Source organism: Sander lucioperca, chromosome 13 (assembly GCF_008315115.2).
Source record: "Sander lucioperca isolate FBNREF2018 chromosome 13, SLUC_FBN_1.2, whole genome shotgun sequence".
Classification (NCBI taxonomy): Eukaryota; Metazoa; Chordata; class Actinopteri; order Perciformes; family Percidae; genus Sander; species Sander lucioperca.
In genome coordinates, this window is record NC_050185.1 from 15,543,979 (window position 1) to 15,554,423 (window position 10,445).

Below are 10,445 nucleotides of genomic sequence, written 5' to 3' on the forward strand. Positions count from 1 at the left end.
TGCCAGGCCCCTGTCAACCCACTTTGATCAAAACACACCAAGGGGGTGGAGTAGCTCTGTCTATGGGAACTTGGCTTGGGAGAGATGCCAGTCCGCCTCATTGAGCAGGCACAGGAGCTATCCTGTGAGGAAGCCCCCTCGCTCTGACATCTCTGTACATAATGCACATTGGCGATTTTAGACCCTTTTTAAGGAGGCTCAAGCCCCCCCTAAATTTCATCTCAGCCCCCCTAAAAATTATAATAATAAAAAAAAAGTGCGTCAAATTAGAGTTTGCAAACTTGTCTGTTCGCAAGAAAAGAAAGGAAAAGGTTAACAAAAATGTAGTGTTGGCCAATCGGAGGTGGTTGTGCCAGACTCCTGAGTCTCGCTCTATCTAATCTGTCAGAGGGAGAGCAGGAGTGCGGTTAAGAAGTGTAACGTTGGCAGTCCCCAGAGAAAGAGAAGAATTTGGTAATTAAATGGCGCAGATTAGAACCCAAATTGAAACGTAAGCAACTAAAATTGCTGAATGTTAGAACATTATGTCAACAAAGTGTCAGGTTTAGTTCTATCATCATAGTGTTAATAGTGTCAAAAATTACTGATTTAATGTGGGGGGGGGGTTAACACTTTTGCAAGGCACTGTATCTGTCACATTCTCATTAGGGCCTGAGCCCCCCTAAAGGTCTGATCTTAGAATCACCCCTGATATTGCGTGTGTGTGTGTGTGTGTGTGTGGCAACAGAGTAAACAACTTGAATTCTTCCTTCATCCTCCAGTTCTAATGATGCAGATTAGTTGAGTTTTAAACTAATTGAGTTTACTCTTGATAAATATTAACTAAGAATTTTACTAATAAATAAATGTTGCTAATGTTGCTAAAAATACAGTATAATGTCATCAAGAAAACCCAGAGCAGGATATGAAACCAACAATATAATAATAATAATAATAATAATAATAATAATAATAGGCTAATGAAATAGCTGCTATATCTACACGCAACACAACTCAAAATCAGGGCTGAACTTGGCAAGCTATTGTACTACCCAGCTTGGACATATAGAACAATATACTTTCAGTAATTGGCTAAAAACAATTCCCTCCCTCCAAACCACTATCTGCTAAATGCAGATATTTCAATTTATTAAATCAAAACTAACTTGTCAATCTCAGCAAGCCTTACACCTCCAGTCATGCTAGTAATCTTATTTTACTCTTTACTCTTTTACTAAAACATACTGTTGCATTGGCCATCACTTATGTTCTCTATTGGAAAATCTGTCAACACTAATCAGCTTCCTGGAGACTTAAGAATTATTTATTTCCCTGTACAGTATGTGGAGCTGATGCCTGATCATCCACTGTAAATCTCCTGCTGCCTCTTCTGACAGTTATTAATAAGCATATTGTTTTGACCATCCATGCTATAGATTTAATGCACACATGCACTCGCAAATCAAAACTTTCTATATATGGCTAGCTGCCATTTTATCGTCAATGTATTTTTGTTGTGGTTGGTTTAGTAAAAAAGAACAAAACATCAAGCATACACGCACAACTATAAGATGTGAGTAAAAAACCTTTTTTTGATCTGACTAATCCAAAGCTCTCAGACTTCACGTTCTGTGTGCATGTTTTGCTTTTTTTGTGCCATGTTTTGGAGTACAAAGAAAGCAAGACAATAATGCACATGAAAATTCACCAATTATCTCCTAAAGAATTTAAAGGATAAAGGGAGTTCTATTAATGCTGTGTGGAAATGAAAACTGAAGAGTGCAGCAATTTACTAGCTTTATGCTGAAGGACTCTGCTCTATAAATGTGTAGTGTCATTTGACTGCTGTTTTTTATATTTAGAAATGTGATGTGATCATAAAAAGCTAGGCCCGTCTGATTTAATGTAGATGTAATATAAATACTTTATGATTTATAGGCTGTAAGTCCTAAATAAGTGTGGTTTATGTTCCTACTGTTAAATGAAGGTTATTATTTAGAGTTCAAGACAGCCTCCACGGGGTTATGTAGTTCAAGGAGCTCCTTTAAGTGAATGCACTTCAAAGGTGGCCTTGCTCCAGATCTGGAATCCTACATCATTATCTGGGATTTAAATCTGCTTTAACACCAGTGGAGTCCTGACCATTATCTTGGCATTTTGGTATTGACAATTCCTTCCTTTCATGTGCAATGTAGTGTGCTTTTGGCACGTGGACATGTGCAGTACAAGACGGGGGGGGGGTCAACAAACAGCCAGAAAGAGGGAGGATCAAATATAGTCTTGTAGCTGCACTGATCATTGCTGAGGTTTGACCAGGGGATGGACAACAGGGGAGAGAAAAGAGCACAAGCACACAGGGAGGTGGCTCTGACGGGCTGTGTAATAGCCCGAGCGTTCTGAAACACCGATCACACCTCCATTTCAACATTTCCCCCAAACCACCCTCTGTTCTTACCCAGCGGTGTCTGTTACTGCTTTTCCACTCTCAATATATTTCAGTTTTTTTTTTTTCTACATATTGTCTGTCATCTACTGTCTTATTTTTTCCCCACCTCAATATCCCTGCAATCATAACTGACAAATAGATTCTGATCCACTGGCCAGCTGCACTCAGGTGTTCACCAGAAACCAATCAGTCATATATCATACACAGCTTTATTTCCTTCTTTTACTCCTTTTATTATGAACCCAGCTTGGCCACTGAACCGCTGTCACGCCGGGCAAGTTAGCCATATCCTCCTCCTGCTTGTCGTAGGGGGTCATTCAGCTCGGCGCCACACCAGCAGCAGGCAGGCAGGCAGGCATGGCTTGCATTACAGATGAGCTGGAAGAACCAATTTGTTTGTGTTGAGATGACTCCAATTCCATGGCCACAGGACATTAGGGCTGCAAATTAATATCCCTGGGTTCAGCGGCTCACAGCTCTGTTTTGAGAGAGGAGACAGGCAAACTGGGATAATGGCAGCTGCATGGGGAGAATTTTTTAAGACCTTAGGTACCTTCGTCTTTATAAACCCTTGTTTTCCCCTCCCATCTTTTTTTTTCTTACTTTCCCATCATGGTTTCATCTGTCACCTTTTGAGACCTTCTCCCAAATGAGTTAAGAAGGTAGAAGCCTCATCTACAGTGTCATGCTCAGAGTTACAACATCTCGAGTCACTCTTACCTCTCAGCAGACATTCACAGGGAGGAACAGGAGGCAATACAAATGAGAAATAATGTGAAAATAAAGTTTTGAGAAGCCATAACTTTTAGAAAGCTGAGCCAGATGATGGTGATGTTTACAGATGCTGGATGGTAATCACCAATGTATGTATCCTCATACATTATGCAGTATTTACATTGCATGTATTACATGTTTAATCTGTGTGTAGGGTGTGTTGTATTAATTGTTCTTCTTTCTTTAGTGTAAAACACATTTGTGTTGACACATACTACATAAAGGTTATTAAATAAGTTGCCATAATTTTGTCATCACAACAGTAAAAATGGAATGCCATCTGTTCTGTAACTTTAACATTGATTATGATTATTGATTATGTCAGCACCTGCACCAACACATGCAGCAGTTGTTTAGCTGCCAATAGGTAACTGTGAGCTGGCTACAGACACCACCAGATGACGATCCTTTCAGGGGCCATGGTTGTTGAATTTAGCCAGAAAAAGTGAGCTTCATGCGGCGATGACAGTTAAGTGTAGGCACCAAAACGACTAGTTAAGTTTAGGAAAAACATTGTGGTTAAAACACTCCCAAGGAACGAACACGCGTTCCAGGGTGAAAGTATTTTGTTTTCGTCGCAAAGTGAACTCCGACTTGAAAGCGCTGTGTTATGTTGACACCACGTTTCATGTTGAGATTATTTTCCGTTGGATATTGAAGTGCATAAATAAGCGTTTTGACATGCCTTTTTTTTTTTTTGTGCATTTGAAAACAACCATCCCCTCCTTTGCTTTTTGCACAAAAAGCACCCTGGTTTTAGTGTTATATCTGTTGTTTAATCCGTTACAATTATGTGCTGAATATTTCTTAGGCACAACCAGACAGCTGTGTCTGCTGGTTGCCTGGCAACAGTTTTTTTTTCCAAGAAATGCTCAATCACATCGGCTACAACCAGGAATAGTTTTTTAGAGGGGTTAAAAAAAGTTAGATTAGGCTACATACAGTCATGGCCAAAAGTGTTGGCACCCCTGAAATTTTTCCAGAAAATTAAGTATTTCTCACAGAAAAGTATTGCATTAACACATGTTTTGCTATACACATGTTTATTCCCTTTGTGTGTATTGGAACAAAACAAAAAAAAGAAGGAAAAAAAAGCAAATTGGACATAATTGCACACAAAACTCCAAAAATGGGCTGGACAAAATTATTTGCACCCTTAACTTAATGTTTGGTTGCACACCCTTTGGAAAAAATAACTGAAATCAATCGCTTCCTATAACCATCAATAAGCTTCTTACACCTCTCACCCGGAATTCTGGACCACTCTTCCTTTGCAAATTGCACACAAAACTCCAAACATGGGCTGGATAAAATTATTGGCACCCTTTCAAAATTGTGGATAAATAAGATTGTTTCAAGCATGTGATGCTCCTTTAAACTCACCTGGGGCAAGTAACAGGTGTGGGCAATATAAAAATCACACCTGAAAGCAGATAAAAAGGAGAGAAGTTGACTTAGTCTGTGCATTGTGTGTCTGTGTGTACCACACTAAGCATGGACAACAGAAAGAGGAGAAGAGAACTGTCTGAGGACTTGACACCAAAAATTGTGGAAAAATATCAACAATATCAAGGTTACAAGTCCATCTCCAGAGATCTAGATGTTCCTTTGTCCACAGTGCGCAGCATTATCAAGAAGTTTGCAACCCATGGCACTGTAGCTAATCTCCCTGGACATGGACGGAAGAGAAACATTGAGGAAAGGTTGCAACGCAGGATAGTCCGGATGGTGGATAAGCAGCCCCAAACAAGTTCCAAAGAAATTCAAGCTATCCTGCAGGCTCAGGGTGCATCAGTGTCAGCACGAACTATCCGTCGACATTTGAATGAAATGGAACGCTATGGCAGGAGACCCAGGAGGACCCCACTGCTGACACAGACATAAAAAAGCAAGACTACAGTTTGCCAAAATGTACTTGAGTAAGCCAAAATCCTTCTGGGAAAACGTCTTGTGGACAGATGAGACCAAGATAGAGCTTTTTGGTAAAGCACATCATTCTACTGTTTACCGAAAACGGAATGAGGCCTACAAAGAAAAGAACACAGTACCTACAGTCAAATATGGTGGAGGTTCAAAGATGTTTTGGGGTTGTTTTGCTGCCTCTTGACTGTGTGCAAGGCATCATGAAATCTGAGGATTACCAAAGGATTTTGGGTCGCAACGTAGGGCCCAGTGTCAAAAAACTGGGTTTGCGTCCGAGATCGTGGGTCTTCCAGCAGGACAATGACCCCAAACATACTTCAAAAAGCACACAGAAATGGATGGCAACAAAGCGCTGGAGAGTTCTGAAGTGGCCAGCAATGAGTCCAGATCTAAATCCCATTGAATACCTGTGGAGCGATCTTAAAATTGCTGTTGGGAAAAGGCGCCCTTCCAATATGAGAGACCTGGAGCAGTTTGCAAAGGAAGAGTGGTCCAAAATTTCGGGTGAGAGGTGTAAGAAGCTTATTGATGGTTATAGGAAGCGATTGATTTCAGTTATTTTTTCCAAAGGGTGTGCAACCAAACATTAAGTTAAGGGTGCCAATAATTTTGTCCAGCCCATTTTTGGAGTTTTGTGTGCAATTATGTCCAATTTGCTTTTTTTCCTTCTTTTTTGTTTTGTTCCAATACACACAAAGGGAATAAACATGTGTATAGCAAAACATGTGTTAATGCAATACTTTTCTGTGAGAAATACTTGATTTTCTGGAAAAATTTCAGGGGTGCCAACACTTTTGGCCATGACTGTACTAATTTGCTTAATTAGCTTTTGAGCTAATAGTAGGAAGATATCTTACAGAGCCAGGCTAGATGTTTCCAGTCTTTATGCTAAGCTAAGCTAACCAGCCGTATAACTGTGTCTGTACAGGTAGCAGCTACATATTTACTACACAGACGTAACAGTGTTATCAATGTTTTTACTCCAACTTTGTTTACACATTCATGGAATTTTACAATGAATGAGAGCCGATCACAGTGGCTTTTCAAACTGATATTTGTGTTCTCTCCACCAAACAAAATGGAACAAAAAAGGTGTGAAAATAGTCAAGCTACAGTAGAAGTGGAACCATCCTTGTAGCTGAACACACACTGCTCTAAAAAGGCCTTTGAAAGTCTTTCATGAAACGGTTGCCATTTTCATCTAACGCTCAACAAGAAAGTGAATAAGTGTATTTGCCTAAATATTTAACCATCTCTTTAACACACACAAAGAAGAACTAAAAAACAACAATAACACCAATATAATATGCAACAGCTTTGATATGTCTGTGATGTATTCAATTAGCCGCCCTGCAATATATGCATTGAAAAAAAGTTACTTTGTGGTAAGGAGTTTCAAATATGAAAAATAAATAATGTGTATAATATTCTATAAGCTATTTAAAAGTTGCCCAGAATCAGCTTGAAGTCATGTTAAATGCATCAAAAAAATATATTTATGACCCTCAGGCTAACGTGTTCAATCGTGTCAATAGCTGCAAGATGGGTAGAGGCTAACCTTCGCTTTAACCTTCGCTTTGTGTGTTTAATGTGGCTATTGCAGAAGAGCTGAAGGTTTGCATGCAGCATACTAAACACAACCACCTCGAGGTAAACAAACTAGAGATTTTGGGGACTATAAACTCTGTGCTGAAGGTAAAATCAGTAGGTAAGACCATCAGTCATGTACATTCTATGGCATAGCGCCTACACACCAGTGCTGCAATTTCTGAGAGAACTTCAAGCTTTGAAGAGAGACCGAAACTGTTGCCTGCATGCTATCAACACACCATTGTCATCCCTCTGAACTCAGCACATGAAGAGAATCAAACTAGAGTTTTTTAATTGCAGTTTCATCTTTTGACTTCGTCTGCAAGACACTTGCCTCAGTGATTTAATGAAATCCCATTTATATTTACAAGTTACTCCAACTTTGTTTACACATTCATGGAATTTTACAATGAATGAGAGCCGATCACAGTGGCTTTTCAAACTGATATTTGTGTTCTCTCCACCAAACAAAATGGAACAAAAAAGGTGTGAAAATAGTCAAGCTACAGTAGAAGTGGAACCATCCTTGTAGCTGAACACACACTGATCTAAAAAGGCCTTTGAAAGTCTTTCATGACACGGTTGCCATTTGAATATGAAGAGTGCAGTCATAGCAGATTATAGGAGAAAGCACTGAGGCTGTCAAGACATATCTCTCCACAGCAGCTATGTCTTTAGTGTAAATTCATGACGAGTCTTCAACTATGCTTTTTTTCTCGCCCACCTCCATGTCAAACATTAATTGTTTTTACACTCCTAAGCACCCTTCTGTTTATATTAACTAGCCTTTTAATATGCTTCATTGGAAATCCCCTCATTAGTTCCTCGGTTCCTTTGTTGAGATTGACATTTTGCCCACTTTTTGCCTTTAAAAATCATGCCCCAATTTCCATTTTTCACCACAGATCCATTTATTTCTTTGTCGATTAGATTGCTAAAAATAACTCTCTTTACTGTTCTGTCTGTAGTCCAAATAAAACCCCACCTCTGGGTATTTAGTGTTCTCATAAAAGAAGGGTAAATACTTGTGCCTTTGAAATCAATTGTTAACTTGACATTGCATCTTTATTGTCACTTCTAAAATTGTTCCATATGGAGGAAGTATCTTCTGTTAACCACACACAGTATAGGTAAGTCATTCAAATGTTCATATCTTTCTTTCTTATCTATCAAAACTGTTCAGACGAATGAATTCATGATGCATAAAGGTGGAAGTAGACATTAAAAGCAGTAGAGTTAATTCAGCCATATAGACCTACTCAGACTGAGATTAATCCTTCACCACAAAGTCTCTTGTCAGAGCAAACTGAACATGGTTTGGGGGTTCAACTTTGCAAAGTAATATTTCCCCTGTCAGTTGTTTTAATGAATACTTCTCAAGATAAGAGAATTAAATAAAAAATTGTCAAGTTCCAAATAGAATAAACCTTTCCAGGCTCATAGTGTTAATGACTGATAAGGGTAAAGTAGCCAGTCGCTTTGAATACAGGCCATGATGTTGCTCAGCAAGATGAACGTACAATAAAGGGTTTTATGAGAGGAAAAGAGAGTACAAATAGAGCAGCGTTGGCCTGAAGGTGAACCTGTGAAGCTCCCGGCATGGCTCAAGGCTTAACCCTGGATCTGACAATGTATGTGTGTGTGTTTGCAATAAACTCTAAGGCTACGTTCAGACTGCAGGCCAATGTAACCCATATCCGATTTATTTGCTCATATCTGTTTTTTTTTCTTGACAATGTGAACAGCCCAAGTCACATGGCATCTGATCTTTTCCATTTCTAATTTGGGCTATTTTCATATGTGGTCCAAATCCGTTACCTCAGTCTGGACAGTTAGATCGGAATTGACTCTAGAGTAAATTCACTCTAGAGCGACCATGGTCACAATTCTGCACTGCCGGGAAACGAGAACAGCAGGTAAGAGACAAGCCCCCAGGAACAGCGCTAGGCTTCAATGCAAGCATGGGCACAGCGGCCAACGAAGGAATTGCAACATTACGTGATGCCCTCTGGCCCAGAAAGACATTTCCCATAGACTTCACATGGCAAAAGATAATCCTATATATCAGCGAATAAATGTTTTTGAGGTACATCAACTTACCAGTCCGAACACTTAAATAGTCCTTATTTAAATCATTATGTTTTAAAAGTTGTAACATGCACTAATAGCCGAATCCAGAGTTAGTTAACTAGGCATAATGAATGTGCATAATGAACACAAAGCAGACCCACAGGACCGCGTCCAGCTGAGCCGCCCTGCACTGCAGCATCATATGACGGTTCGCCCGAGTTCCTGTAGCTGTAATAATAGATATAATGGCTGTAATTCATAATTTCTATTGTCTTATAATACATCCGAGAGCTGTATGCTATAAAGACTGTAACCTGGATATAACGTTATTAACGTTTCTGTTCCCAAACTGCCAGCTATCGGCTAGTAGCAAGCGATAGCTAGTAGCATCTCCTTGGTTCGCTACATCCAGCGGTTTATTTTGATAAGCATTTAAAGAAGAAATCTGGTGCAAAATGCACCTAGAGGTTGATAACACATTTGTACAGAGTCGACCATTCTCTGGGATATGTTTTCATGCTAATCGAATGTGACCAGTTTTAACACAAACCACTAATTAGCTTATAACGCTAGTCGTCGGGGCACTGGTAAAGTAGGGTGACCAGACGTCCCCGGTTTCGGTGACCTGTCCCCGGTTTTCACTGTGACTGACAGACCCGAAATTGGAATGAAATAGTCGTACACCCTACACGTGTAGGCTCAAGACAGCCAGAGCAAGCCTCAGAGCTCAGAGATGTTCTAGAATGCCCATTTTACGATGCTAAAATTATTGTTTATTTACATGGAGTCTGGTGGGTTTAGCGAACGCAATTTCGCGGACTTTTTATGTTTTAAAAAAGGATCTTACCCTTAAACAGAAAGATCGACCTCCTTAGAAATCCTTTCCATAATGTTGTCAGACACTTTATAACACAATATTAATCTGAGCCTGTCAGTGGCAAAACGAACACTTTTATGAACGTAAGCTGGACAATTGACGTCCTATTAACTTACATTGTAGCTTGTTTCGCCATTGCCGACTGCAGCGATCTCGTTTAATATTGGACCAATGTCAAAGGAAAATATTTCCTCAATAGTTTTAATTGTATCCGATACTCAATGAGCTGTTGCAGAAACAAGCCCAGCGTGAAGCAATAAAGCAAAAGCTTTCAGATAAATGTAGTGCAGTAAACATTAGCTACAGCATTTCCCTCTGAGGTGTAGTGGAGTACAAGTATGATGTAGCAGCAGGGGCGATTCTAGGATCAGACCTTTAGGGGGGCTCAGCCCCTAATGAGAATGTGACATGACAGATAGAGACTCAGCCAAAGGGCCAAAATTATAATGTATTCTCATGTAAACTATTTGTCAGCACAGACATTTTTGTTAATTGCTTAGCCAGTGTATCCCACCATAATGGTTATTATATTGTCAGATTCCAGACCATCCCACTTACACACACACACACACACACACACACATATACATATATATATATATATATCCCACTTACAAATATGAATATATATTTCTACTGGTATGCTTCCTAGTGACATTAATGCAAAAATATGAAGAAAAAACTAGTCCACCTGTGTGCATGGTTATAATTCTGAAGTGCAAAATAGTTCAGGCTACAGCACAAATATGTCCATCCATAGATAAGAATAATCAAGTCTAACCTCTG